Source organism: Perca flavescens, chromosome 10 (assembly GCF_004354835.1).
Source record: "Perca flavescens isolate YP-PL-M2 chromosome 10, PFLA_1.0, whole genome shotgun sequence".
NCBI classification, from domain to species: Eukaryota; Metazoa; Chordata; class Actinopteri; order Perciformes; family Percidae; genus Perca; species Perca flavescens.
In genome coordinates, this window is record NC_041340.1 from 1,996,278 (window position 1) to 2,005,221 (window position 8,944).

Below are 8,944 nucleotides of genomic sequence, written 5' to 3' on the forward strand. Positions count from 1 at the left end.
GGTAAGGGTTAAGGTTAGGCATTTAGTTGTGATGATTAAGGTTAGGGTAAGGGTTAAGGTTAGGCATTTAGTTGTGATGATTAAGGTTAGGGTAAGGGTTAAAGTTAGGCATTTAGTTGTGATGGTTAAGGTTAAGGTAAGGGGCTAGGGAATGCATTATGTCAATGAAGGGTCCCCACAAATATAGCGCAACAAACGTGTGTGTGTGTGTGTGTGTGTGTGTGTGTGTGTGTTTCCTCTACTGACTGCCGAGGAGACGGGAAGCACAGAGAAATCCAGCCGCACGACTCGGCCCTGAAAACAACATCTGAAGATTATTATTATGATTATTATTATGATTATTTTTGACGTTCATCACTGTTTTTCCCTCAGCAGCCCTGTCTGTAACGAGGGAAATGTGACAGCTGTATTTATTACACAGCGTTACAAGGTTTTTTTTGTACGTGACAGAATACAGCAACGCTTCCCTCGGACATCAGAACTAGACCAGGCCCGTAGTCGTGTGTGTGTGTGTGTGTGTTTAATGTGATATTTTGAGGAGATTTTCCCTTTATTTTCTGTCTCTTTACTCGCTGTAAGACTAGAGATGTTGTTCACAGTCCCGCGTTAAGATTACATGAAATATCTCCTCACAGTTTTTAAGCAAAAAAAAAAACCAAAATGCAGAAATCAATAATCTGGATTCATCTGTGAAAATCATTTTGTGATTTATTTTTATTTTCTGCATCTTGCATCACGCAGGATTATTAATGTGGAGAGATTTTAAACCTACTGACACTTGACCAGACTGATGTCAAAAAGTGGCGTATGTACGACACGCCAATTCGTATGCCATTTTGGCGTGTTATCAAGACGCATAATCGCTTTTTAGCGTGTTTAGCAACGCAATTCGGCCTCCATTGACCTGCATTACGAGTGAATTTTCGCCGTAGCGAATAGTATAAAGGGACGTACAGCACAGGCCAAAAGTTTGGACACCTCATTTAATGCGTTTCCTTTTTATTTTCATGACTATTTACATTGTAGATTCTCACTGAAGGCATCAAAACTATGAATGAACACATATGGAATTATGTACTTAACAAAAAAGTGTGAAATAACTGAAAACATGTCTTATATTTTAGATTCTTCAAAGTAGCCACCCTTTGCTTTTTTTATTAATAAGGGAAATAATTCCACTAATTAACCCTGACAAGGCACACCTGTGAAGGTAAAACCATTTCAGGTGACTACCTCATGAAGCTCATTGAGAGAACACCAAGGGTTTGCAGAGTTATCAAAAAAAGCAAAGGGTGGCTACTTTGAAGAATCTAAAATATAAGACATGTTTTCAGTTATTTCACACTTTTTTGTTAAGTACATAATTCCATATGTGTTCATTCATAGTTTTGATGCCTTCAGTGAGAATCTACAATGTAAATAGTCATGAAAATAAAAAGGAAACTCATTGAATGAGAAGGTGTGTCCAAACTTTTGGCCTGTACTGTAGGTCCGCTTAAGGAGGTTGGGTGTGGTGGCTGATGGGTAAAACACAGGACTTTCACCCGGGAGATCCGGGATTGTGTCCCGCTTGTGGCGATTTTCATTTTAAATTTTGAATTTTTTAAGCCTTCCCCAATGTTTTCTTTTCCTAAAACCCAACCGTTTAGTGTTTTCTTAAAGCGTAACTCTCGCCAAAATGCATCTTAAGGGTATTTTTGTGAAAGTACGTGAGTCAAACTTTAGTTTAAAAGCATATTTAGGACCGAATCGCTACTTTTAAGATTCACCGTATTCTCGTTTTTGGGTCAAATGGCCTTTTGAATGGGAGCGCTAGGGGGCACTCTCATGCTAGTCTCAAAATAGCTATTTTCGAAATACTAAGAAGGCTCGACACAACATGAAACTTTGCTCCAAGTATCACCATGGGCTCTACACATGAACTAAAGCATTGACAACACTGTTTGTGTACACAGGTTTACTAAAAAGTCTCTTACTTGCTTAAAAACGTTCTTTTTAGTAAACTCTGGGATTCATGTTGTGTCGAGCCTTCTTAGTATTTCGAAAATAGCTATTTTGAGACTAGCATAAAAGTGCCCCAATTACTCCCATTCAAAAGGCCATTCGACCCAAAAATGAGAATACGGTGAATCTTAAAAGTGGCGATTCGGTCCTAAATATGCTTTTAAACTAAAGTTTGACTCACGTACTTTTGCAAAAATACCCTTAAGATGCATTTTGGCGAGAGTTACGCTTTAAGCCTGTTTTTGTCGTTATTTTCCGTATTTTAATTATTTTTTTTGTGTTCCTTAAGCCTTTCCCTGTGTTCTTCTCCTAAACCCTACCTTTTTATTTATTTATTTTTTTTTTTTATGCGAGTGTACGACGTTGTTCTCGCGATAACACGCAACGTGGTGTGTATGTTGACATCCGCTGTATAACGGCGTAGACGTACACGCGGATAGCTCAAAATGCGTTCCCGATAACACGCCACTTGGCTTCAGGAAAGTGGGCGTGTCTGTTTACGCAAAGTCACGATGCCATGTTGCACTTGAGCACGTTGCTGTTGATTGTTGGCAGAGAATTTCCTTCATTGTTTTACTGTTTATGATCACCTGCATCTTGTAGTTTTAATGTCTGAGGGCGTGTGATGCTAATGATCACACCCCCGAGACCCCACAATAAAAATCTGCTGAAACATTTAGCAGACGGCTAGGTTTTATTTTCATTTTTTTTGGCATTTGTTTAGCCTGGCCGACACCAGACCCTTCTCAGCTGTAACTGAGAGTGAGTCTGGGGCAAGCTTCATTCACAGCCCATTTCCAACACAAATATTTGTTTCAAATGTTGGTATAAAGCCCACCTAAACTGTTGTGATTGGTGTAAAGCCCACCTCAACTGTTGTGATTGGTGTAAAGCCCTCCTCAACTGTTGTGATTGGTGTAAAGCCCACCTCAACTGTTGTGATTGGTGTAAAGCCCTCCTCAACTGTTGTGATTGGTGTAAAGCCCTCCTCAATGGTTGTGATTGGTGTAAAGCCCTCCTCAATGGTTGTGATTGGTGTAAAGCCCACCTCAACTGTTGTGATTGGTGTAAAGCCCTCCTCAACTGTTGTGATTGGTGTAAAGCCCTCCTCAATGGTTGTGATTGGTGTAGAGCCCTCCTCAACGGTTGTGATTGGTGTAGAGCCTTCCTCAATGGTTGTGATTGGTGTAAAGCCCGTCTCAATGGTTGTGATTGGTGTAAAGCCCGTCTCAATGGTTGTGATTGGTGTAAAGCCCGTCTCAATGGTTGTGATTGGTGTAAAGCCCGTCTCAATGGTTGTGATTGGTTTAAAGCCCGTCTCAATGGTTGTGATTGGTGTAGAGCCGAGAGACTTCACATTGTGGTGACGTCACAGGTTTTTATATCTGTTCTCGTATCTGGCGCTGAGAGACACTTTCCAAGCATCCCATTTTTGGGGGATATCATCTATTTGACGAGTTCGTGGTGAGAACGGGCTGCTGCAGAATACGGATATCGTCGGCGTTCAGACTGATTTCTAAACTCTGTTCGGCTCTTCTTTACTCTTTTTTTTTTGCCTCCACATTATCAGAATTTGGGCTTCAATACCAACTCTGACTGAAATACCTGAAGAAGTGGAAACTGCTGCGACTGAAACAAGGAAGAAAAATCTTTCAGTTTCCACCTGCAGAACTTAAAAGTTCTGGTCTGGTCCCTAAAAAACAGCCGCCATGTTTGTTAGCATATATGCTGAACCAAATCATGTTCATGCGCTCTCTTGCATTTCAGTGTAATATATAATAAAGTATAATTTAGGCAGTCTTAGTTCAAATATTCAACATTTATGGGGAGAAATATTGATCAGACGCTACCTAGGTTGTTTGTGCCAACGTTGCTCTCAGCTTCCAGATAAAGTTTGTGTTGATTCCTCTTTTTATTTCATTTCTTTCTCAGTGAAAATCTGTCCAAACGAGAGAGTTTTTTCCGTTAGTTGCTGCGTTGTGAGTGTATCAACGTTTCTACTGTGCCCAAAACTGAATGTACGTTTGTTTTGTGTGATTTCTGGCTTCGCTGGCTGACGTTCAATCTCTAGAACGGCTTTGAGTTAGGTTTCCTCTCGTTTGGGGCGGCTGTGTCGGAGGTGTTAGCCAATCAGCGCACCCCGTTTCACTGTCACCTTTTAAGGGTTAAAAAAACAACACGATCACAAACTGTGGTGTAAAGCTGCTGACACACAGAGCCGATAATCGGGCGTCGGGACAGTCTGGCGAGGTCAGTGACTCGAGTCTGTTCGGTGTGTCCGTCCATCAGCGGGGTGCGTACTGCCGGCAGTCGGACTCAAACGACCCATCTGATTGGTGGAGAGCTAACAGGAAACGGGGGAGCAGGATGAGCGTGACTAGAGTCTCTCAAAATCTGACGAAAATATTTTAAACGGACTTAGCCAAGGGGGTGAGCGAGCATCCACAAAGCGTAGCTCCTATGGCGCCATTTCGTTGCTACCAAGCCATCCCCTCCCGTTAGCATCCCATTGACTCCCATTCATTCTGACGTCACTTTGACAGAGAATAACTTTACATCTGAAGCGTTTAAAGACTCTATTTGTTCGTCGTTTTTATTTCTAAAGAAACACGACAATGTATAAAAGGCTCCATTACCTTGTAGCTCACGTAATGGCTCCGTAGCAGACGCTTTTATAAAAATAGGCTAACGATTGGGTCATAACCACGCAACTTAAGGCCCGGACATACCGAGCCGATAATAGACTCGAGTCTGTTCAGTGTGTCCCGTGCTGTCGTCAGTCCGAGGGGCTGTCGGCCTTCATTTTGGCTGATTTGACTTGTATGATCGTCGGGGCGGGCACTGCCGGCAGTCAGACTCAAACGACCCATCTGATTGGTGGAGAGCTAACCAGGAAATGGGGGAGCAGGATGAGCGTGACTAGAGTCTCTCAAAATCTGACGAATATCTTTTAAACTGACCCTTGTTGATCTGAAATAAAGACAGATTCAGGAACTAGACACACACACACACACACAGATACACACACACACACAGATACACACACACACACACATAACACACACACACATACACAGAGACACACACACACACACACACAGATACACATAACACACACACACACACACAGATACACATAACACACACACACATACACAGAGACACACACACACACACACACAGATACACATAACACACACACACACAGATACACACACACACACACAGATACACATAACACACACACACATACACAGAGACACACACACACACACACAGATACACATAACACACACACACACAGTCTATTTCTCTCTCCAAATGTTTCCAGAAACATGTCTCGTGAACTATTTTAGTCCGATATGAGATCATATTCTAAACGAGCCGCCATGACAGTCTGGCTTTGAATTTCCGGAGAAGACAAACCCATGTGACGCGTTCGTCCAATCAGCTGCCGGTTTTCATTGTTGGGCGACAATACAGAGTAGCGCCGTCTGCTGTTATGGAGACGTATTACGTCTCGTCTCTTCGGTGATCTGAGGAACTTTTTTGGACCGACTCGGGGAGACTGGTCGGTCCGACTGGCTTTACTGCCGACAGTCGGCCTTCTGCTCGCTGTGTCTGCAGCTTAACGTTTTCAGTCTGAATCGCGAAATCTTTTTGCTTCCACGTAGTTCCGCTCAGGGAAGAAATGAGCGGTGAAATGGTTTCAAATCCTCCGCAGGCCAAAGAAGCTTTTGGAGAATTTATCCTCTCTCTCTCTCTCTCTCTCTCTCTTTGCCTAAATGAAGAGATGCTGTTCCTTTTTTATTCCTTTTTTTCGGGTTAAATAGTTTTATGTTGCTGGTAAGAGGGGCTTGAACTTATTTTATTTTTAAAGAGATTATTTCTGTGTGAAATCTGTCTATAATTGCACTCGAAATAAAGTTTTGTCACATTTGGTTTTAAGGACTTTATTTTAGTTTATAAAACTCCCTTCAGCAGGTTTTTATACGCTGTAAACGTTACGCTGTTTTAAGTTAACGGGGAATATACACTTGCCTACAGGATTAGGAACACCTGTTGAATTTCTCGTTAATGCAATTATCTAATCAACCAATCATGTGGCAGCTGCTTCAATGCATTTAGGGGGTGTGGTCCAGGTCTAGACAATCTCCTGAACTCCAAACTGAATGTCAGAATGGGAAGGAAAGGTGATCTAAGATACTCTGAGCGTGACATGGTTTGTGGTGCCAGACGGGCTGGTGTGCTCAGTTACTGGGATTCTCACCCACAACCATTTCTAGGGTTTACAAAGAATGGTCTGAAAAAGGAGAAGCATCCAGTATGCTGCAGGGGTGAAAATGCCTTGTTGATGTTTAGGGTTGGGTACCGAAACTCGGTGCCAATAGGGAACCGGTGCCGACGTAAACGGTAGTAACGAGACTGAATAAGAACGAAAGTTTCGGTGCCTCATTTCGGTGCCTGACTTTACACTACACCTGACAGCAGGTAACGTTAGCCTACCTTTAGCTAGCAGCTGGATTAATCACGGTTAAAATGCTGACAGCTAACGTTAAACAGTGTAAAGTGTGACTGTATTTCACTGTGGAGGACTTCTACAGCGGGATGTAACAGTCTGCTCTGCAGCGCAGCAGCAATTCATAGATATACAGTATGTTTATATGGTCGGAATTAAACTACACAGATTCACTTAAAACAGGTAGCCTCGTGGTGCATTCACAGTAATTGTAAAATACCCTTTTCCCATCTGGGGTTCAACAGCAATTTACTGGTGAAATAAGTTATTGTTATAGTTATTACATTATTATTAAATCTTTAATTTTGACCATGGCCTTAGCAATAAACAAGTCACTGACTGTTGTTTACTACACTTATTTTTTTTCTTCTTTTTTTTTAACTTTATTGAAAAGTACCGGTTTAGGCACCGGCACCGTTTTAAAAGTATAGATTTAGCACCGGAATTGAAAAAAAACCAAACGATACCCAACCCTATTGATGTTAGAGGTCAGAGGAGAATGGGCCGACTGATTCCAGCTGATAGAAGATCATCTTTGACTCAAATAACAACTCGTTACAACCGAGGTCTGCAGCAAAGCTTTTGTGAAGCCATAACAAGCACAACCTTGAGGCGGCTGGGCTACACCAGCAGAAGACCCCACCGGGTACCCTACCCCACCGGGTACACTAAAAAATAGGAACATGAGGCTACAATTTGTACAAGCTCACCAAAATTGGACAGTTGAAGACTGTAAAAATGTTACCTGGTCTGATGAGTCTTGATTTCTGTTGAAACATTCAGATGGTAGAGTCAGAATTTGGCATAAACAGAATGAGAACATGGATCCATCATGCCTTGTTACCACTGGGCAGGCTGGTGGAGGTGGTGTAATGGTGTGGGGGAGGTTTTCTTGGCACACTTTAGGCACCTTACTACCAACTGGGCATCGTTTAAATGCCACAGCCTACCTGAGCATTGTTTCTGACCATGTCCATCCCTTTATGACCACCATGGACCCATCCTCTGATGGCTACTCCCAGCAGGATAATGCACCATGTCACAAAGCTCACATCATTTCATATTGGTTTCTTGAACATGACAATGAGTTCACTGTACTAAAATGGCCCCCACAGTCACCAGATCTCAACCCAACAGAACATCTTTGGGATGTAGTGGAACGGGAGCTTCGTGCCCTGGATGTGCATCCCACAAATCTCCATCAACTGCAATCAAATCAATATCAATGTGGGCCTCATTTCTAAAGAATGCTTCCAGGCCCTTGTTGAATCAATGCCACAAAGAATTAAGGCAGTTCTGAAGGCGAAAGGGGGTCAAACACGGTATTAGTAGGGTGTTCCTAATAATCATTTAGGTGAGTGTATTTCAAACAATAAAATGTGACTGCAAATTTAAAACTATAACAATTGTGCCTGGTTCTTAAAGTTATAAAGTAAAACTGTTTAGCGGGTTGGGGTCGGGAGAGTTAACCTGACTCCACCAGATGGATCGCTTCCATCTCTCCATTGGAGAACTTTTGGGAAGGGGCGAAAATCCTGGTTAGCTGATTGGATAAACCATCTGTCTATCACCTATAGTTGGTGATAGAACGGGCCAAATCAACCAATCAGATCAACAAAGCGTATGAAAATACAACCACAAGCCAGGCTACCCCTGCTGCTGCTGCAGGCAAAGCTTAGCTCGTTAGCTTAGCAAGCAAGCAGCATGTCGGTAAAGGAGATTAGCCGTTTGTGTAACGAGAATTTAGGAATAAAAGAATAAAAGGCCCCATTTCAGGTTCCTGGTCCATAGTCCAAAAGAAGGATCCAAGAGGAAAAAGCATTAGCAAGCGGCTAACAGAATTAGGGCTACCGCTGTCTGAAAATCCTGGTTAGCTGATTGGATAAACCATCCGTCTATCACCACCTAAACCCACCTCAAAACCAACGCTGATTGGTCGGTCGTTTGGCAAACGGCTCCAAATTTTCTCTATCTCAAGATGCCAGACTGATCTGGGAGGAGAACTGGAGCTGACCAGATCAGGTTGGTCTCACGAGGCTACGGGAGAATTGAGATATTTTTAGATTTCAATTTTTGGGGCATGTCCTAAATATGTGAATATGTTTGCCAATGTGTGAGATTCCTCCGACACGTATTTCAGTGTCCTGGGGCCTGTTTCACAAAAGCAGAATATCTAAATCCAGGATAACTGATAAAGCGAGGCTTGACCTAGTCTAATCTGTGAATCCTGGCTTGGTGCGTTTCACGAAGGCCAAGCCAGGCTGAGGAGGAGAGACTAGGTCGAGCCAGGCTGAACTAATTCAGATAGATGCGCGTCCACGGATTTCCTCAAAAGACCGCGAGGTCGAGCACAGATTTACTGATGCCAAAATGGAGAATACGCATTGTTCATAGGCTACTTTATACAGAGTGAGCAGCAGC